Genomic DNA, 21,287 nt, shown 5'->3' on the forward strand with positions numbered 1-21,287 from the left:
AATTCAGGTAGCACTGTCACCAGTACATTATGACACATTGACTTTGCATTGCAAGCATTCAAACATGACCCTTTGAAAACAGGTTGCTCAACAAAATCCATGAGCTGCGGCTGGAAGAACTGCTTCCAACCAGAGTCATCAGAGGTTCATTTCATCCACAAGTAGAAATTGACAAATGTGATGGCTGGGAATCGGACCCAGGTCAACTGCTTGGAAGGCAACCATGCTTACCACTGCACCACCATCACACAGCTGAAAACAACCTTTGATAAACCGCACAGTAATCCTGCAGCTTTTTCTGAAGCCGTTTTTGTTCCTTCTGATGCAACTCGACAGATTTGATGAAAGGTAACATCACATGTAATGCAAGATAGACAGATAAAAGAAGGCATCGAAGGAACCAGCTAAAAATTGCAATATTTTGCTCACAATTAAATGAATTCCAGATTCACACAATGTATGTCAAGTGTCAACTGGGTATTCTTCAACATTCTTTCCATTTTGTCTGCCTCTGCCCTCTCAGGGAGCAATTCCCCAGAATTTAACTGGAAATGACTCACTGATGTTGTCAAAGAATTTGAAACACTGCTGCTTGACTTGCAGGGCCTGAGCCCAGCTGCAACATTGACGTCTATGGTGATTGACAGTTCATACTATGAATTCAGGTAGCACTGTCACCAGTACATTATGACACATTGACTTTGCATTGCAAGCATTCAAACATGACCCTTTGAAAACAGGTTGCTCAACAAAATCCATGAGCTGCGGCTGGAAGAACTGCTTGCAACCAGAGTCATCAGAGGTTCATTTCATTCTCAAGTAGAAATTGACAAATGCGATGGCTGGGAATCGGACCCAGGTCAACTGCTTGGAAGGCAACCATGCTTACCACTGCACCACCATCACACAGCTGAAAACAACCTTTGATAAACCGCACAGTAATCCTGCAGCTTTTTCTGAAGCCGTTTTTGTTCCTTCTGATGCAACTCGACAGATTTGATGAAAGGTAACATCACATGTAATGCAAGATAGACAGATAAAAGAAGGCATCGAAGGAACCAGCTAAAAATTGCAATATTTTGCTCACAATTAAATGAATTCCAGATTCACACAATGTATGTCAAGTGTCAACTGGGTATTCTTCAACATTCTTTCCATTTTGTCTGCCTCTGCCCTCTCAGGGAGCAATTCCCCAGAATTTAACTGGAAATGACTCACTGATGTTGTCAAAGAATTTGAAACACTGCTGCTTGACTTGCAGGGCCTGAGCCCAGCTGCAACATTGACGTCTATGGTGATTGACAGCTCATACTATGAATTCAGGTAGCACTGTCACCAGTACATTATGACACATTGACTTTGCATTGCAAGCATTCAAACATGACCCTTTGAAAACAGGTTGCTCAACAAAATCCATGAGCTGCGGCTGGAAGAACTGCTTGCAACCAGAGTCATCAGAGGTTCATTTCATTCTCAAGTAGAAATTGACAAATGCGATGGCTGGGAATCGGACCCAGGTCAACTGCTTGGAAGGCAACCATGCTTACCACTGCACCACCATCACACAGCTGAAAACAACCTTTGATAAACCGCACAGTAATCCTGCAGCTTTTTCTGAAGCTGTTTTTGTTCCTTCTGATGCAACTCGACAGATTTGATGAAAGGTAACATCACATGTAATGCAAGATAGACAGATAAAAGAAGGCATCGAAGGAACCAGCTAAAAATTGCAATATTTTGCTCACAATTAAATGAATTCCAGATTCACACAATGTATGTCAAGTGTCAACTGGGTATTCTTCAACATTCTTTCCATTTTGTCTGCCTCTGCCCTCTCAGGGAGCAATTCCCCAGAATTTAACTGGAAATGACTCACTGATGTTGTTAAAGAATTTGAAACACTGCTGCTTGACTTGCAGGGCCTGAGCCCAGCTGCAACATTGACGTCTATGGTGATTGACAGCTCATACTATGAATTCAGGTAGCACTGTCACCAGTACATTATGACACATTGACTTTGCATTGCAAGCATTCAAACATGACCCTTTGAAAACAGGTTGCTCAACAAAATCCATGAGCTGCGGCTGGAAGAACTGCTTGCAACCAGAGTCATCAGAGGTTCATTTCATTCTCAAGTAGAAATTGACAAATGCGATGGCTGGGAATCGGACCCAGGTCAACTGCTTGGAAGGCAACCATGCTTACCACTGCACCACCATCACACAGCTGAAAACAACCTTTGATAAACCGCACAGTAATCCTGCAGCTTTTTCTGAAGCTGTTTTTGTTCCTTCTGATGCAACTCGACAGATTTGATGAAAGGTAACATCACATGTAATGCAAGATAGACAGATAAAAGAAGGCATCGAAGGAACCAGCTAAAAATTGCAATATTTTGCTCACAATTAAATGAATTCCAGATTCACACAATGTATGTCAAGTGTCAACTGGGTATTCTTCAACATTCTTTCCATTTTGTCTGCCTCTGCCCTCTCAGGGAGCAATTCCCCAGAATTTAACTGGAAATGACTCACTGATGTTGTCAAAGAATTTGAAACACTGCTGCTTGACTTGCAGGGCCTGAGCCCAGCTGCAACATTGACGTCTATGGTGATTGACAGTTCATACTATGAATTCAGGTAGCACTGTCACCAGTACATTATGACACATTGACTTTGCATTGCAAGCATTCAAACATGACCCTTTGAAAACAGGTTGCTCAACAAAATCCATGAGCTGCGGCTGGAAGAACTGCTTGCAACCAGAGTCATCAGAGGTTCATTTCATTCTCAAGTAGAAATTGACAAATGCGATGGCTGGGAATCGGACCCAGGTCAACTGCTTGGAAGGCAACCATGCTTACCACTGCACCACCATCACACAGCTGAAAACAACCTTTGATAAACCGCACAGTAATCCTGCAGCTTTTTCTGAAGCCGTTTTTGTTCCTTCTGATGCAACTCGACAGATTTGATGAAAGGTAACATCACATGTAATGCAAGATAGACAGATAAAAGAAGGCATCGAAGGAACCAGCTAAAAATTGCAATATTTTGCTCACAATTAAATGAATTCCAGATTCACACAATGTATGTCAAGTGTCAACTGGGTATTCTTCAACATTCTTTCCATTTTGTCTGCCTCTGCCCTCTCAGGGAGCAATTCCCCAGAATTTAACTGGAAATGACTCACTGATGTTGTCAAAGAATTTGAAACACTGCTGCTTGACTTGCAGGGCCTGAGCCCAGCTGCAACATTGACGTCTATGGTGATTGACAGTTCATACTATGAATTCAGGTAGCACTGTCACCAGTACATTATGACACATTGACTTTGCATTGCAAGCATTCAAACATGACCCTTTGAAAACAGGTTGCTCAACAAAATCCATGAGCTGCGGCTGGAAGAACTGCTTCCAACCAGAGTCATCAGAGGTTCATTTCATCCACAAGTAGAAATTGACAAATGTGATGGCTGGGAATCGGACCCAGGTCAACTGCTTGGAAGGCAACCATGCTTACCACTGCACCACCATCACACAGCTGAAAACAACCTTTGATAAACCGCACAGTAATCCTGCAGCTTTTTCTGAAGCCGTTTTTGTTCCTTCTGATGCAATTCGACAGATTTGATGAAAGGTAACATCACATGTAATGCAAGATAGACAGATAAAAGAAGGCATCGAAGGAACCAGCTAAAAATTGCAATATTTTGCTCACAATTAAATGAATTCCAGATTCACACAATGTATGTCAAGTGTCAACTGGGTATTCTTCAACATTCTTTCCATTTTGTCTGCCTCTGCCCTCTCAGGGAGCAATTCCCCAGAATTTAACTGGAAATGACTCACTGATGTTGTCAAAGAATTTGAAACACTGCTGCTTGACTTGCAGGGCCTGAGCCCAGCTGCAACATTGACGTCTATGGTGATTGACAGTTCATACTATGAATTCAGGTAGCACTGTCACCAGTACATTATGACACATTGACTTTGCATTGCAAGCATTCAAACATGACCCTTTGAAAACAGGTTGCTCAACAAAATCCATGAGCTGCGGCTGGAAGAACTGCTTGCAACCAGAGTCATCAGAGGTTCATTTCATTCTCAAGTAGAAATTGACAAATGCGATGGCTGGGAATCGGACCCAGGTCAACTGCTTGGAAGGCAACCATGCTTACCACTGCACCACCATCACACAGCTGAAAACAACCTTTGATAAACTGCACAGTAATCCTGCAGCTTTTTCTGAAGCCGTTTTTGTTCCTTCTGATGCAACTCGACAGATTTGATGAAAGGTAACATCACATGTAATGCAAGATAGACAGATAAAGGAAGGCATCGAAGGAACCAGCTAAAAATTGCAATATTTTGCTCACAATTAAATGAATTCCAGATTCACACAATGTATGTCAAGTGTCAACTGGGTATTCTTCAACATTCTTTCCATTTTTTCTGCCTCTGCCCTCTCAGGGAGCAATTCCCCAGAATTTAACTGGAAATGACTCACTGATGTTGTCAAAGAATTTGAAACACTGCTGCTTGACTTGCAGGGCCTGAGCCCAGCTGCAACATTGACGTCTATGGTGATTGACAGCTCATACTATGAATTCAGGTAGCACTGTCACCAGTACATTATGACACATTGACTTTGCATTGCAAGCATTCAAACATGACCCTTTGAAAACAGGTTGCTCAACAAAATCCATGAGCTGCGGCTGGAAGAACTGCTTGCAACCAGAGTCATCAGAGGTTCATTTCATTCTCAAGTAGAAATTGACAAATGCGATGGCTGGGAATCGGACCCAGGTCAACTGCTTGGAAGGCAACCATGCTTACCACTGCACCACCATCACACAGCTGAAAACAACCTTTGATAAACCGCACAGTAATCCTGCAGCTTTTTCTGAAGCTGTTTTTGTTCCTTCTGATGCAACTCGACAGATTTGATGAAAGGTAACATCACATGTAATGCAAGATAGACAGATAAAAGAAGGCATCGAAGGAACCAGCTAAAAATTGCAATATTTTGCTCACAATTAAATGAATTCCAGATTCACACAATGTATGTCAAGTGTCAACTGGGTATTCTTCAACATTCTTTCCATTTTGTCTGCCTCTGCCCTCTCAGGGAGCAATTCCCCAGAATTTAACTGGAAATGACTCACTGATGTTGTTAAAGAATTTGAAACACTGCTGCTTGACTTGCAGGGCCTGAGCCCAGCTGCAACATTGACGTCTATGGTGATTGACAGTTCATACTATGAATTCAGGTAGCACTGTCACCAGTACATTATGACACATTGACTTTGCATTGCAAGCATTCAAACATGACCCTTTGAAAACAGGTTGCTCAACAAAATCCATGAGCTGCGGCTGGAAGAACTGCTTGCAACCAGAGTCATCAGAGGTTCATTTCATTCTCAAGTAGAAATTGACAAATGCGATGGCTGGGAATCGGACCCAGGTCAACTGCTTGGAAGGCAACCATGCTTACCACTGCACCACCATCACACAGCTGAAAACAACCTTTGATAAACCGCACAGTAATCCTGCAGCTTTTTCTGAAGCCGTTTTTGTTCCTTCTGATGCAACTCGACAGATTTGATGAAAGGTAACATCACATGTAATGCAAGATAGACAGATAAAGGAAGGCATCGAAGGAACCAGCTAAAAATTGCAATATTTTGCTCACAATTAAATGAATTCCAGATTCACACAATGTATGTCAAGTGTCAACTGGGTATTCTTCAACATTCTTTCCATTTTGTCTGCCTCTGCCCTCTCAGGGAGCAATTCCCCAGAATTTAACTGGAAATGACTCACTGATGTTGTCAAAGAATTTGAAACACTGCTGCTTGACTTGCAGGGCCTGAGCCCAGCTGCAACATTGACGTCTATGGTGATTGACAGCTCATACTATGAATTCAGGTAGCACTGTCACCAGTACATTATGACACATTGACTTTGCATTGCAAGCATTCAAACATGACCCTTTGAAAACAGGTTGCTCAACAAAATCCATGAGCTGCGGCTGGAAGAACTGCTTGCAACCAGAGTCATCAGAGGTTCATTTCATTCTCAAGTAGAAATTGACAAATGCGATGGCTGGGAATCGGACCCAGGTCAACTGCTTGGAAGGCAACCATGCTTACCACTGCACCACCATCACACAGCTGAAAACAACCTTTGATAAACCGCACAGTAATCCTGCAGCTTTTTCTGAAGCCGTTTTTGTTCCTTCTGATGCAACTCGACAGATTTGATGAAAGGTAACATCACATGTAATGCAAGATAGACAGATAAAGGAAGGCATCGAAGGAACCAGCTAAAAATTGCAATATTTTGCTCACAATTAAATGAATTCCAGATTCACACAATGTATGTCAAGTGTCAACTGGGTATTCTTCAACATTCTTTCCATTTTGTCTGCCTCTGCCCTCTCAGGGAGCAATTCCCCAGAATTTAACTGGAAATGACTCACTGATGTTGTCAAAGAATTTGAAACACTGCTGCTTGACTTGCAGGGCCTGAGCCCAGCTGCAACATTGACGTCTATGGTGATTGACAGCTCATACTATGAATTCAGGTAGCACTGTCACCAGTACATTATGACACATTGACTTTGCATTGCAAGCATTCAAACATGACCCTTTGAAAACAGGTTGCTCAACAAAATCCATGAGCTGCGGCTGGAAGAACTGCTTGCAACCAGAGTCATCAGAGGTTCATTTCATTCTCAAGTGGAAATTGACAAATGCGATGGCTGAGAATCGGACCCAGGTCAACTGCTTGGAAGGCAACCATGCTTACCACTGCACCACCATCACACAGCTGAAAACAACCTTTGATAAACCGCACAGTAATCCTGCAGCTTTTTCTGAAGCCGTTTTTGTTCCTTCTGATGCAACTCGACAGATTTGATGAAAGGTAACATCACATGTAATGCAAGATAGACAGATAAAAGAAAGCATCGAAGGAACCAGCTAAAAATTGCAATATTTTGCTCACAATTAAATGAATTCCAGATTCACACAATGTATGTCAAGTGTCAACTGGGTATTCTTCAACATTCTTCCCATTTTGTCTGCCTCTGCCCTCTCAGGGAGCAAATCCCCAGAATTTAACTGGAAATGACTCACTGACGTTGTTGAGGAATTTGAAACACTGCTGCTTGACTTGCAGGGCCTGAGCCCAGCTGCAACATTGACGTCTCTGGTGATTGACAGCTCATACTATGAATTCAGGTAGCACTGTCACCAGTGCATTATGACACGTCGACTTTGCATTGCAAGCATTCAAACATGACCCTTTGAAAACAGGTTGCTCAACAAAATCCATAAGCTGCGGCTGGAAGAACTGCTTCCAACCAGAGTCATCAGAGGTTCATTTCATCCACAAGTAGAAATTGACAAATGTGATGGCTGGGAATCGAACCCAGGTCAACTGCTTGAAAGGCAACCATGCTTACCACTGCACCACCATCACACAGCTGAAAACAACCTTTGATAAACCGCACAGTAATCCTGCAGCTTTTTCTGAAGCCGTTTTTGTTCCTTCTGATGCAACTCGACAGATTTGATGAAAGGTAACATCACATGTAATGCAAGATAGACAGATAAAAGAAAGCATCGAAGGAACCAGCTAAAAATTGCAATATTTTGCTCACAATTAAATGAATTCCAGATTCACACAATGTATGTCAAGTGTCAACTGGGTATTCGTCAACATTCTTCCCATTTTGTCTGCCTCTGCCCTCTCAGGGAGCAAATCCCCAGAATTTAACTGGAAATGACTCACTGACGTTGTTGAGGAATTTGAAATACTGCTGCTTGACTTGCAGGGCCTGAGCCCAGCTGCAACATTGACGTCTATGGTGATTGACAGCTCATACTATGAATTCAGGTAGCACTGTCACCAGTACATTATGACACATTGACTTTGCATTGCAAGCATTCAAACATGACCCTTTGAAAACAGGTTGCTCAACAAAATCCATGAGCTGCGGCTGGAAGAACTGCTTGCAACCAGAGTCATCAGAGGTTCATTTCATTCTCAAGTAGAAATTGACAAATGCGATGGCTGGGAATCGGACCCAGGTCAACTGCTTGGAAGGCAACCATGCTTACCACTGCACCACCATCACACAGCTGAAAACAACCTTTGATAAACCGCACAGTAATCCTGCAGCTTTTTCTGAAGCCGTTTTTGTTCCTTCTGATGCAACTCGACAGATTTGATGAAAGGTAACATCACATGTAATGCAAGATAGACAGATAAAAGAAGGCATCGAAGGAACCAGCTAAAAATTGCAATATTTTGCTCACAATTAAATGAATTCCAGATTCACACAATGTATGTCAAGTGTCAACTGGGTATTCTTCAACATTCTTCCCATTTTGTCTGCCTCTGCCCTCTCAGGGAGCAATTCCCCAGAATTTAACTGGAAATGACTCACTGACGTTGTTGAGGAATTTGAAACACTGCTGCTTGACTTGCAGGGCCTGAGCCCAGCTGCAACATTGACGTCTATGGTGATTGACAGCTCATACTATGAATTCAGGTAGCACTGTCACCAGCACATTATGACACGTCGACTTTGCATTGCAAGCATTCAAACATGACCCTTTGAAAACAGGTTGCTCAACAAAATCCATGAGCTGCGGCTGGAAGAACTGCTTCCAACCAGAGTCATCAGAGGTTCATTTCATCCACAAGTAGAAATTGACAAATGTGATGGCTGGGAATCGAACCCAGGTCAACTGCTTGGAAGGCAACCATGCTTACCACTGCACCACCATCACACAGCTGAAAACAACCTTTGATAAACCGCACAGTAATCCTGCAGCTTTTTCTGAAGCCGTTTTTGTTCCTTCTGATGCAACTCGACAGATTTGATGAAAGGTAACATCACATGTAATGCAAGATAGACAGATAAAAAAAAGCATCGAAGGAACCAGCTAAAAATTGCAATATTTTGCTCACAATTAAATGAATTCCAGATTCACACAATGTATGTCAAGTGTCAACTGGGTATTCTTCAACATTCTTCCCATTTTGTCTGCCTCTGCCCTCTCAGGGAGCAAATCCCCAGAATTTAACTGGAAATGACTCACTGACGTTGTTGAGGAATTTGAAATACTGCTGCTTGACTTGCAGGGCCTGAGCCCAGCTGCAACATTGACGTCTATGGTGATTGACAGCTCATACTATGAATTCAGGTAGCACTGTCACCAGTACATTATGACACATTGACTTTGCATTGCAAGCATTCAAACATGACCCTTTGAAAACAGGTTGCTCAACAAAATCCATGAGCTGCGGCTGGAAGAACTGCTTGCAACCAGAGTCATCAGAGGTTCATTTCATTCTCAAGTAGAAATTGACAAATGCGATGGCTGGGAATCGGACCCAGGTCAACTGCTTGGAAGGCAACCATGCTTACCACTGCACCACCATCACACAGCTGAAAACAACCTTTGATAAACCGCACAGTAATCCTGCAGCTTTTTCTGAAGCCGTTTTTGTTCCTTCTGATGCAACTCGACAGATTTGATGAAAGGTAACATCACATGTAATGCAAGATAGACAGATAAAAGAAGGCATCGAAGGAACCAGCTAAAAATTGCAATATTTTGCTCACAATTAAATGAATTCCAGATTCACACAATGTATGTCAAGTGTCAACTGGGTATTCTTCAACATTCTTTCCATTTTGTCTGCCTCTGCCCTCTCAGGGAGCAATTCCCCAGAATTTAACTGGAAATGACTCACTGATGTTGTCAAAGAATTTGAAACACTGCTGCTTGACTTGCAGGGCCTGAGCCCAGCTGCAACATTGACGTCTATGGTGATTGACAGTTCATACTATGAATTCAGGTAGCACTGTCACCAGTACATTATGACACATTGACTTTGCATTGCAAGCATTCAAACATGACCCTTTGAAAACAGGTTGCTCAACAAAATCCATGAGCTGCGGCTGGAAGAACTGCTTGCAACCAGAGTCATCAGAGGTTCATTTCATTCTCAAGTAGAAATTGACAAATGCGATGGCTGGGAATCGGACCCAGGTCAACTGCTTGGAAGGCAACCATGCTTACCAATGCACCACCATCACACAGCTGAAAACAACCTTTGATAAACCGCACAGTAATCCTGCAGCTTTTTCTGAAGCCGTTTTTGTTCCTTCTGATGCAACTCGACAGATTTGATGAAAGGTAACATCACATGTAATGCAAGATAGACAGATAAAAGAAGGCATCGAAGGAACCAGCTAAAAATTGCAATATTTTGCTCACAATTAAATGAATTCCAGATTCACACAATGTATGTCAAGTGTCAACTGGGTATTCTTCAACATTCTTTCCATTTTGTCTGCCTCTGCCCTCTCAGGAAGCAATTCCCCAGAATTTAACTGGAAATGACTCACTGATGTTGTCAAAGAATTTGAAACACTGCTGCTTGACTTGCAGGGCCTGAGCCCAGCTGCAACATTGACGTCTATGGTGATTGACAGTTCATACTATGAATTCAGGTAGCACTGTCACCAGTACATTATGACACATTGACTTTGCATTGCAAGCATTCAAACATGACCCTTTGAAAACAGGTTGCTCAACAAAATCCATGAGCTGCGGCTGGAAGAACTGCTTGCAACCAGAGTCATCAGAGGTTCATTTCATCCACAAGTAGAAATTGACAAATGTGATGGCTGGGAATCGAACCCAGATCAACTGCTTGGAAGGCAACCATGCTTACCACTGCACCACCATCACACAGCTGAAAACAACCTTTGATAAACCGCACAGTAATCCTGCATCTTTTTCTGAAGCCGTTTTTGTTCCTTCTGATGCAACTCGACAGATTTGATGAAAGGTAACATCACATGTAATGCAAGAAAGACAGATAAAAGAAAGCATCGAAGGAACCAGCTACAAATTGCAATATTTTGCTCACAATTAAATGAATTCCAGATTCACACAATGTATGTCAAGTGTCAACTGGGTATTCTTCAACATTCTTTCCATTTTGTCTGCCTCTGCCCTCTCAGGGAGCAATTCCCCAGAATTTAACTGGAAATGACTCACTGATGTTGTCAAAGAATTTAAAACACTGCTGCTTGACTTGCAGGGCCTGAGCCCAGCTGCAACATTGACGTCTATGGTGATTGACAGCTCATGCTATGAATTCAGGTAGCACTGTCACCAGTACATTATGACACATTGACTTTGCATTGCAAGCATTCAAACATGACCCTTTGAAAACAGGTTGCTCAACAAAATCCATGAGCTGCGGCTGGAAGAACTGCTTGCAACCAGAGTCATCAGAGGTTCATTTCATTCTCAAGTAGAAATTGACAAATGCGATGGCTGGGAATCGGACCCAGGTCAACTGCTTGGAAGGCAACCATGCTTACCACTGCACCACCATCACACAGCTGAAAACAACCTTTGATAAACCGCACAGTAATCCTGCAGCTTTTTCTGAAGAAGTTTTTGTTCCTTCTGATACAACTCGACAGATTTGATGAAATGTAACATCACATGTCACGCAAGATAGACAGATAAAAGAAAGCATCGAGGAAATCAGCTAAAAATTGCAATATTTTGGTCACAATTAAATGAATTCCAGATTCACACAATGTAGGTATAGTGTCAACTGGGGATTCCTTCAACATTCTTCCCATTGTGTCTGCCTCTGCCCTCTCAGGGAGCAATTCCCCAGAGTTTAACTGGAAAAGACTCACTGATGTTGTTGAAGACTTTGAATTCTCTGCTGCTTGCCTTGCAGCACATGAGCCCAGCTGCGACATTGATGTCTTTGGTCATTGACAGCTCACAGTATCAATTCGGGTTGCACTGTAGCCAGTACATTATGACAGATTGGTGACACGTAGACTTTGCATTGCAAGCATTCAAACATGACCCTTTGAAAACAGGTTGCTCAACAAAATCCTTGAGAAGCTGCTGGAAGAACGGATTGCAATTGGAGTCATTCGAGGCTCATTTCATCCTCAAGTAAAAATTGACAAATGTGATGGCTGGGAATCAAACCCAAGTCAACTGCTTGGAAAAGAACCATGCTTACCACTGGACCACCATCACACAAACAAAAGTAAACTTTGATAAACCGCAGAGTAGTCTTTCAGCTTTGCCTGAAGCAGTTTTTGTTCCTTCTGATGCAATTCGACAGATTTGATGAAAGGTAACATCACATGTAATGCAAGATAGACAGATAAAAGAAAGCATCGAAGAAACCAGCTAAAAATTGCAATATTTTGCTCACAATTAAATGAATTCCAGATTCACACAATGTATGTCAAGTGTCAACTGGGGATTCCGTCAACATTCTTCCCATTTTGTCTGCCTCTGCCCTCTCAGGGAGCAATTCCCCAGAAGTTAAATGGAAAAGACTCACTGATGTTAAAGAATCTGAAACACTGCTGAATGACTTGCAGGGCCTGAGCCCAGCTGCGACATTGACGTCTTTGGTGATTGACAGCTCACAGTATCAATTCTGGTAGCACTGTAGCCAGTACATTGTGACAGATTGATGACACATAGACTTTGCATTGCAAGCATTCGTATGTGACCCTTTGAAAACAGATTGCTCAGCAAAATCTTCAAAATGCTTCTGTAATAACTGCTTGCAAGTCAAGTCATCAGAGGTTCATTTCATCGTCAAGGAGAAATTGACAAATGTGATGGTTGGGAATCAAACCCAGATCAACTTTTTGAAATGCAACCATGCATACCACTGCACCACCATCACACAACTGAAAGCAAACTTTGATAAACCGCAGAGTAATCCTTCAGCTTTTCCTGAAGCAGTTTTTGTTCCTTCTGATGCAATTCGACAGATTTGATGAAAGGGAACATCACATGTAATGCAAGATAGACAGATAAAAGAAAGCATCAAAGGAACCAGCTAAAAATTGCAATATTTTGGTCACAATTAAATGAATTCCAGATTCACACAATGTATGTCAAGTGTCAACTGGGGATTCCTTCAACATTCTTCACATTTTGTCTGCCTCTGCCCTCTCAGGGAGCAAATCCCCAGAATTTAACTGGAAATGACTCACTGATGTTGTTAAAGAATTTGAAACACTGCTGCTTGACTTGCAGCGCCTGAGCCCAGCTCCGACATTGATGTCTTTGGTGATTGACAGCTCATCGTATGAATTCGGGTTGCACTGTAGCCAGTACATTATGACACATTGATGACACATTGACTTTGCATTGCAAGCATTCAAACATGACCCTTTGAAAACAGGTTGCTCAACAAAATCCATGAGCTGCGGCTGGAAGAACTGCTTCCAACCAGAGTCATCAGAGGTTCATTTCATCCACAAGTAGAAATTGACAAATGTGATGGCTGGGAATCGAACCCAGGTCAACTGCTTGGAAGGCAACCATGCTTACCACTGCACCACCATCACACAGCTGAAAGCAACCTTTGATAAACTGCACAGTAATCCTGCAGCTTTTTCTGAAGCCGTTTTTGTTCCTTCTGATGCAACTCGACAGATTTGATGAAAGGTAACATCACATGCAATGCAAGATAGACAGATAAAAGAAAGCATCGAAGGAACCAGCTAAAAATTGCAATATTTTGCTCACAATTAAATGAATTCCAGATTCACACAATGTATGTCAAGTGTCAACTGGGTATTCTTCAACATTCTTCCCATTTTGTCTGCCTCTGCCCTATCAGGGAGCAATTCCCCAGAACTTAACTGGAAATGACTCACTGATGTTAAAGAATCTGAAACTCTGCTGCTTGACTTGCAGGGCCTGAGCCCAGCTGCGACATTGACGTCTTTGGTGATTGACAGCTCACAGTATGAATTCGGGTTGCACTGTAGACAGTACATTATGACAGATTGATGACACATAGACTTTGCATTGCAAGCATTCAAACATGAACCTTTGAAAACAGGCTGCTCAACAAAATGCTTGAGATGTTGCTGGAAGAACTGCTTGCAACCAAAGTCATCAGAGGCTCATTTCATTCTCAAGTAGAAATTAACAAATCTGATGGTAGGAAATTGAACCCAGATTAACTGCTTGGAAGACAACCATGCTTACCACTGGACCACCATCACACAAACAAAAGTAAACTTTGATAAACCGCAGAGTAATCTTTCAGCTTTGCCTGAAGCAGTTTTTGTTCCTTCTGATGCAATTCGACAGATTTGATGAAAGGTTACATCACATGTAATGCAAGATAGACAGATAAAAGAAAGCATCGAAGGAACCAGCTAAAAATTGCAATATTTTGCTCACAATTAAATGAATTCCAGATTCACACAATGTATGTCAAGTGTCAACTGGGGATTCCTTCAACATTCTTCCCATTTTGTCTGCCTCTGCCCTCTCAGGGAGCAATTCCCCAGAAGTTAACTGGAAATGACTCACTGATGTTGTTAAAGAATTTGAAACACTGCTGCTTGACTTGCAGGGCCTGAGCCCAGCTGCAACATTGACGTCTTTGGTGATTGACAGCTCATAGTATGAATTCAGGTAGCAGTGCAGCCAGTACATTATGAGAGTTTGATGACACGTAGACTTTGCATTGCAAGCATTCGTACATGACGCTTTGAAAACAGGTTGCTCAACAAAGTCCTTGAGAAGCTGCTGGAAGAAGTGATTGCAATTGGAGTCATTCGAGGCTCATTTCATCCTCAAGTAAAAATTGACAAATGTGATGGCTGGGAATCAAACCCAGGTCAACTGTTTGGAAGGAAACCATGCTTACCACTGCACCACCATGACACAACTGAAAGTAAACTTTGATAAACCGCAGAGTAATCCTGCAGCTTTTTCTGAAGCAGTTTTTGTTCATTCTGATGCAATTCGACAGATTTGATGAAAGGTAACATCACATGTAATGCAAGATAGACAGATAAAAGAAAGCATCAAAGGAACCAGCTAAAAATTGCAATATTTTGTTCACCATCAAATGAATTCCAGATTCACACAATGTATGTCAAGTGTCAACTGGGGATTCCTTCAACATTCTTCCCATTTTGTCTGTCTCTGCCCTTTCAGGGAGCAATTCCCCAGAAGTTAACAGGAAATGACTCACTGATGTTGTTAAAGAATTTGAAACACTGCTGCTTGACATGCAGGGCCTGAGCCCAGCTGCGACATTGATGTCTTTGGTGATTCACAGCTCACAGTAAGAATTCTGGTAGCACTGTAGCCAGTACATTGTGACAGATTGATGACACATAGACTTTGCATTGCAAGCATTCGTATGTGACCCTTTGAAAACAGGTTGCTCAGCAAAATCTTTAAAATGCTTCTGTAATAACTGCTTGCAAGTCAAGTCATCAGAGGTTCATTTCATCGTCAAGGAGAAATTGACAAATGTGATGGTTGGGAATCAAACCCAGATCAACTTCTTGAAATGCAACCATGCATACCACTGCACCACCATCACACAACTGAAAGCAAACTTTGATAAACCGCAGAGTAATCCTGCAGCTTTTTCTGAAGCAGTTTTTGTTCCTTCTGATGCAATTCGACAGATTTGATGAAAGATTACATCACATGTAATGCAAGATAGACAGATAAAAGAAAGCATCGAAGGAACCAGCTAAAAATTGCAATATTTTGCTCACAATTAAATGAATTCCAGATTCACACAATGCAGGTATAGTGTCAACTGGGGATTCCTTCAACATTCTTCCCATTTTGTCTGCCTCTGCCCTCTCAGGGAGCAATTCCCCAGTGTTTAACTGGAAAAGACTCACTGATGTTGTTGAAGACTTTGAATTCTCTGCTGCTTGCCTTGCAGCACATGAGCCCAGCTGCGACATTGATGTCTTTGGTCATTGACAGCTCACAGTATCAATTCGGGTTGCACTGTAGCCAGTACATTATGACAGATTGGTGACACGTAGACTTTGCATTGCAAGCATTCAAACATGACCCTTTGAAAACAGGTTGCTCAACAAAATCCTTGAGAAGCTGCTGGAAGAACGGATTGCAATTGGAGTCATTCGAGGCTCATTTCATCCTCAAGTAAAAATTGACAAATGTGATGGCTGGGAATCAAACCCAAGTCAACTGCTTGGAAAAGAACCATGCTTACCACTGGACCACCATCACACAAACAAAAGTAAACTTTGATAAACCGCAGAGTAGTCTTTCAGCTTTGCCTGAAGCAGTTTTTGTTCCTTCTGATGCAATTCGACAGATTTGATGAAAGGTAACATCACATGTAATGCAAGATAGACAGATAAAAGAAAGCATCGAAGGAACCAGCTAAAAATTGCAATATTTTGCTCACAATTAAATGAATTCCAGATTCACACAATGTATGTCAAGTGTCAACTGGGGATTCCGTCAACATTCTTCCCATTTTGTCTGCCTCTGCCCTCTCAGGGAGCAATTCCCCAGAAGTTAAATGGAAAAGACTCACTGATGTTAAAGAATCTGAAACACTGCTGAATGACTTACAGGGCCTGAGCCCAGCTGCGACATTGACGTCTTTGGTGATTGACAGCTCACAGTATCAATTCTGGTAGCACTGTAGCCAGTACATTGTGACAGATTGATGACACATAGACTTTGCATTGCAAGCATTCGTATGTGACCCTTTGAAAACAGATTGCTCAGCAAAATCTTTAAAATGCTTCTGTAATAACTGCTTGCAAGTCAAGTCATCAGAGGTTCATTTCATCGTCAAGGAGAAATTGACAAATGTGATGGTTGGGAATCAAACCCAGATCAACTTCTTGAAATGCAACCATGCATACCACTGCACCACCATCACACAACTGAAAGCAAACTTTGATAAACCGCAGAGTAATCCTTCAGCTTTTCCTGAAGCAGTTTTTGTTCCTTCTGATGCAATTCGACAGATTTGATGAAAGGGAACATCACATGTAATGCAAGATAGACAGATAAAAGAAAGCATCAAAGGAACCAGCTAAAAATTGCAATATTTTGGTCACAATTAAATGAATTCCAGATTCACACAATGTATGTCAAGTGTCAACTGGGGATTCCTTCAACATTCTTCACATTTTGTCTGCCTCTGCCCTCTCAGGGAGCAAATCCCCAGAATTTAACTGGAAATGACTCACTGATGTTGTTAAAGAATTTGAAACACTGCTGCTTGACTTGCAGCGCCTGAGCCCAGCTCCGACATTGATGTCTTTGGTGATTGACAGCTCATCGTATGAATTCGGGTTGCACTGTAGCCAGTACATTATGACAGATTGATGACACGTAGACTTTGCATTGCAAACATTCAAACATGACCCTTTGAAAACAGGTTGCTCAACAAAATCCTTGAGAAGCTGCTGGAAGAAGTGATTGCAATCAGAGTCATCAGAGGCTCATTTCATCCTCAAGTAAAAATTGACAAATGTGACGGCTGGGAATCGAACCCAGGTCAACTGCTTAGAAGGCAACCATGCTTACCACTGCACCACCATCACACAACTGAAAGCAAGTTTTGATAAACCGCATAGTAATCCTGCAGCTTTTTCTGAAGCAGTTTTTGTTCCTTCTGATGCAATTCGACAGATTTGATGAAAGGTTACATCACATGTAATGCAAGATAGACAGATAAAAGAAAGCATCGAAGGAACCAGCTAAAAATTGCAATATTTTGGTCACAATTAAATGAATTCCAGATTCACACAATGCATGTCAAGTGTCAATTGGGGATTCCTTCAACATTCTTCACATTTTTTCTGCCTCTGCCCTCTCAGGGAGCAAATCCCCAGAAGTTAACTGGAAATGACTCACTGATGTTGTTAAAGAATTTGAAATACTGCTATTTGACTTGCAGGGCCTGAGCCCAGCTCCGACATTGACAGCTCATAGTATGAATTCAGGTAGCACTGCAGCCAGTACATTATGAGAGTTTGATGACACGTCGACTTTGCATTGCAAGCATTCGTACATGACCCTTTGAAAATAGGTTGCTCAACAAAATCCTTGAGATGCTGCAAGAACTGCTTGCAACCAGAGGATCATTTCAAGCTCAAGCAGAAATGATAAATGTGACGGCTGGGAATTGAACCCAGGTCAACTGCTTGGAAGGCAACCATGCTTACCACTGCACCACCACAACACAATTGAAAACAACTTTTGCTAAACAGCACAGTAATCCTGCAGCTTTTTCTGAAGAAGTTTTTGTTCCTTCTGATACAACTCGACAGATTTGATGAAATGTAACATCACATGTCACGCAAGATAGACAGATAAAAGAAAGCATCGAGGAAACCAGCTAAAAATTGCAATATTTTGGTCACAATTAAATGAATTCCAGATTCACACAATGTAGGTATAGTGTCAACTGGGGATTCCTTCAACATTCTTCCCATTTTGTCTGCCTCTGCCCTCTCAGGGAGCAATTCCCCAGAGTTTAACTGGAAAAGACTCACTGATGTTGTTGAAGACTTTGAATTCTCTGCTGCTTGCCTTGCAGCACATGAGCCCAGCTGCGACATTGATGTCTTTGGTCATTGACAGCTCACAGTATCAATTCGGGTTGCACTGTCGCCAGTACATTATGACAGATTGGTGACACGTAGACTTTGCATTGCAAGCATTCAAACATGACCCTTTGAAAACAGGTTGCTCAACAAAATCCTTAACATGTTGCTGGAAGAACTGATTGCAACCAAAGTCATCAGAGGCTCATTTCATCCTCAAGTAGAAATTGATAAATGTGATGGCTGGAAATCAAACCCAGGACAACTGCTTGGAAGGGAACCATGCTTACCACTGCACCACCATCACACAACTGAAAGTAAACTTTGATAAACCGCACAGTAATCCTTCAGCTTTTGCTGAAGCAGTTTTTGTTCCTTCTGATGCAATTCGACAGATTTGATGAAAGGTAACATCACATGTAATGCAAGATAGACAGATAAAAGAAAGCATCGAAGGAACCAGCTAAAAATTGCAATATTTTGGTCACAATTAAATGAATTCCAGATTCACACAATGTATGTCAAGTGTCAACTGGGGATTCCGTCAACATTCTTCCCACTTTGTCTGCCTCTGCCCTCTCAGGGAGCAGTTCCCCAGAAGTTAACTGGAAAAGACTCACTGATGTTGTTAAATAATTTGAAACACTGCTGCTTGACTTGCAGGGCCTGAGCCCAGCTCCAACATTGATGTCTTTGGTCAGTGACAGCTCATACGATGAATTCGGGTCGTAATGTCGCCAGTACATTATGACAGATTGATGACACATAGACTTTGCATTGCAATCATTCAGACATTAACCTTTCAAAACATGTTGCTCAACAAAATGCTTCAGATGTTACTGGAAGAACTGCTTGCAACCAAAGTCAGCAGAGGCTCATTTCATTCTCAAGTAGAAATTGACAAATGTGATTGCTGGGAATCGAACCGAAGTCAATTGCTTGGAAGGCAACCATGCTTACCACTGCATCACAATCACACAACTGAAAACAAACTTTGATAAACCGCACAGTAATCCTGCAGCTTTTTCTGAAGCCGTTTTTGTTCCTTCTGATGCAATTCTACAGATTTGCTGAAAGGTAACATCACATGTAATGCAAGATAGATAGATAAAAGAAAGCATCGAAGGAACCAGCTAAAAATTGCAATATTTTGCTCACAATTAAATGAATTCCAGATTCACACAATGTATGTCAAGTGTCAAATGGGGATTCCTTCAACATTCTTCCCATTTTGTCTGCCTCTGCCCTCTCAGGGAGCAATTCCCCAGAATTTAACTGGAAAAGACTCACTGATGTTGTTAAAGAATTTGAAACACTGCTGCTTGACTTGCAGGGCCTGAGCCCAGCTGCAACATTGACGTCTTTGGTGATTGACAGCTCATAGTATGAATTCAGGTTGCACTGCAGCCAGTTCATTATGACAGATTGATGACACATGGACTTTGCATTGCAAGCATTCGAACATGACCCTTTGAAAACAGGTTGCTCAACCAAATCCTTGAGATGCTGCTGTAAGAAATGCTTGCAACCAGAGGATCATTTCATCCTCATGTAGAAAGTAAGTAATGTGATGACTGGGAATGAAACCCAGATCAATTACTTGGAAGGTAACCATGCTCACCACTGCACCACCAGCACACAATTGAAAGCAGCTTTTGCTAAACAGCACAGTAATCCTGCAGCTTTTTCTGAAGAAGTTTTTGTTCCTTCTGATACAACTCGACAGATTTAATGAAATGTAACATCACATGTCATGTAAGATAGACAGATAAAAGAAAGCATCGAGGAAACCAGCTAAAAAGTGCAATATTTTGGTCACAATTAAATGAATTCCAGATTCACACAATGTAGGTATAGTGTCAACTGGGGATTCCTTCAACATTCTTCCCATTTTGTCTGCCTCTGCCCTCTCAGGGAGCAATTCCCCAGAATTTAACTGGAAAAGACTCACTGATGTTGTTGAAGACTTTGAATTCTCTGCTGCTTGCCTTGCAGCACATGAGCCCAGCTTCAACATTGATGTCTTTGGTCATTGACAGCTCATACTACGAATTCGGGTAGCACTGTAGCTTGCACATTGTGACAGATTGATGACACATAGACTTTGCATTGCAAGCATTCGTATGTGACCCTTTGAAAACAGGTTGCTCAGCAAAATCTTTAAAATGCTGCTATAATAACTGCTTGCCAGTCGAGTCATCAGAGATTCATTTCATCCTTAAAGAGTAATGTGATGGCAGGGAATCGAACCCAGGTTAACTGCTTGAAAGGCAACCATGCTTACCACTGCACCACCATCACACAAACAAAAGTAAACTTTGATAAACCGCAGAGTAATCTTTCAGCTTTGCCTGAAGCAGTTTTTGTTCCTTCTGATGCAATTCGACAGATTTGATGAAAGGTAACATCACATGTAATGCAAGATAGACAGATAAAAGAAAGCATCGAAGGAACCAGCTAAAAATTGCAATATTTTGGTCACAATTAAATGAATTCCAGATTCACACAATGTATGTCAAGTGTCAACTGGGGATTCCTTCAACATTCTTCACATTTTGTCTGCCTCTGCCCTCTCAGGGAGCAATTCCCCAGAAGTTAACTGGAAATGACTCACTGATGTTGTTAAAGAATTTGAAACACTGCTGCTTGACTTGCAGGGCCTGAGCCCAGCTGCAACATTGACGGCTTTGGTGATAGACAGCTCATACTACGAATTCGGGTAGCACTGTCGCCCATACATTATGACAGATTGATGACACATGGACTTTGCATTGCAAGCATTTGACCATGACCCTTTGAAAACAGGTTGCTCAACAAAATCCTTGA

General features: G+C 41.9%; 8 non-coding genes across 8 annotated transcripts; all 8 read right to left on the bottom strand.

The window, feature by feature from the left end:
- Positions 1–176: 176 nt before the first annotated feature.
- trnag-ucc (transfer RNA glycine (anticodon UCC)) lies at positions 177–248 on the bottom strand. Its single transcript has one exon. It is a non-coding gene; the product is annotated as a tRNA-Gly (tRNA).
- A 3,218-nt stretch (positions 249–3,466) lies between these two features.
- Positions 3,467–3,538, bottom strand: trnag-ucc (transfer RNA glycine (anticodon UCC)). Its single transcript has one exon. It is a non-coding gene; the product is annotated as a tRNA-Gly (tRNA).
- Positions 3,539–7,414: 3,876 nt separating this feature from the next.
- trnae-uuc (transfer RNA glutamic acid (anticodon UUC)) lies at positions 7,415–7,486 on the bottom strand. Its single transcript has one exon. It is a non-coding gene; the product is annotated as a tRNA-Glu (tRNA).
- Positions 7,487–8,730: 1,244 nt separating this feature from the next.
- trnag-ucc (transfer RNA glycine (anticodon UCC)) lies at positions 8,731–8,802 on the bottom strand. The gene has a single exon. It is a non-coding gene; the product is annotated as a tRNA-Gly (tRNA).
- Positions 8,803–10,704: 1,902 nt separating this feature from the next.
- On the bottom strand, positions 10,705–10,776 carry trnag-ucc (transfer RNA glycine (anticodon UCC)). Its single transcript has one exon. It is a non-coding gene; the product is annotated as a tRNA-Gly (tRNA).
- A 2,594-nt stretch (positions 10,777–13,370) lies between these two features.
- trnag-ucc (transfer RNA glycine (anticodon UCC)) lies at positions 13,371–13,442 on the bottom strand. The gene has a single exon. It is a non-coding gene; the product is annotated as a tRNA-Gly (tRNA).
- A 3,942-nt stretch (positions 13,443–17,384) lies between these two features.
- On the bottom strand, positions 17,385–17,456 carry trnar-ucu (transfer RNA arginine (anticodon UCU)). Its single transcript has one exon. It is a non-coding gene; the product is annotated as a tRNA-Arg (tRNA).
- Positions 17,457–20,690: 3,234 nt separating this feature from the next.
- trnae-uuc (transfer RNA glutamic acid (anticodon UUC)) lies at positions 20,691–20,762 on the bottom strand. The gene has a single exon. It is a non-coding gene; the product is annotated as a tRNA-Glu (tRNA).
- Positions 20,763–21,287: the final 525 nt, after the last annotated feature.

This window comes from Pristiophorus japonicus, chromosome 19 (assembly GCF_044704955.1).
Source record: "Pristiophorus japonicus isolate sPriJap1 chromosome 19, sPriJap1.hap1, whole genome shotgun sequence".
In the NCBI taxonomy this organism is placed as follows: Eukaryota; Metazoa; Chordata; class Chondrichthyes; family Pristiophoridae; genus Pristiophorus; species Pristiophorus japonicus.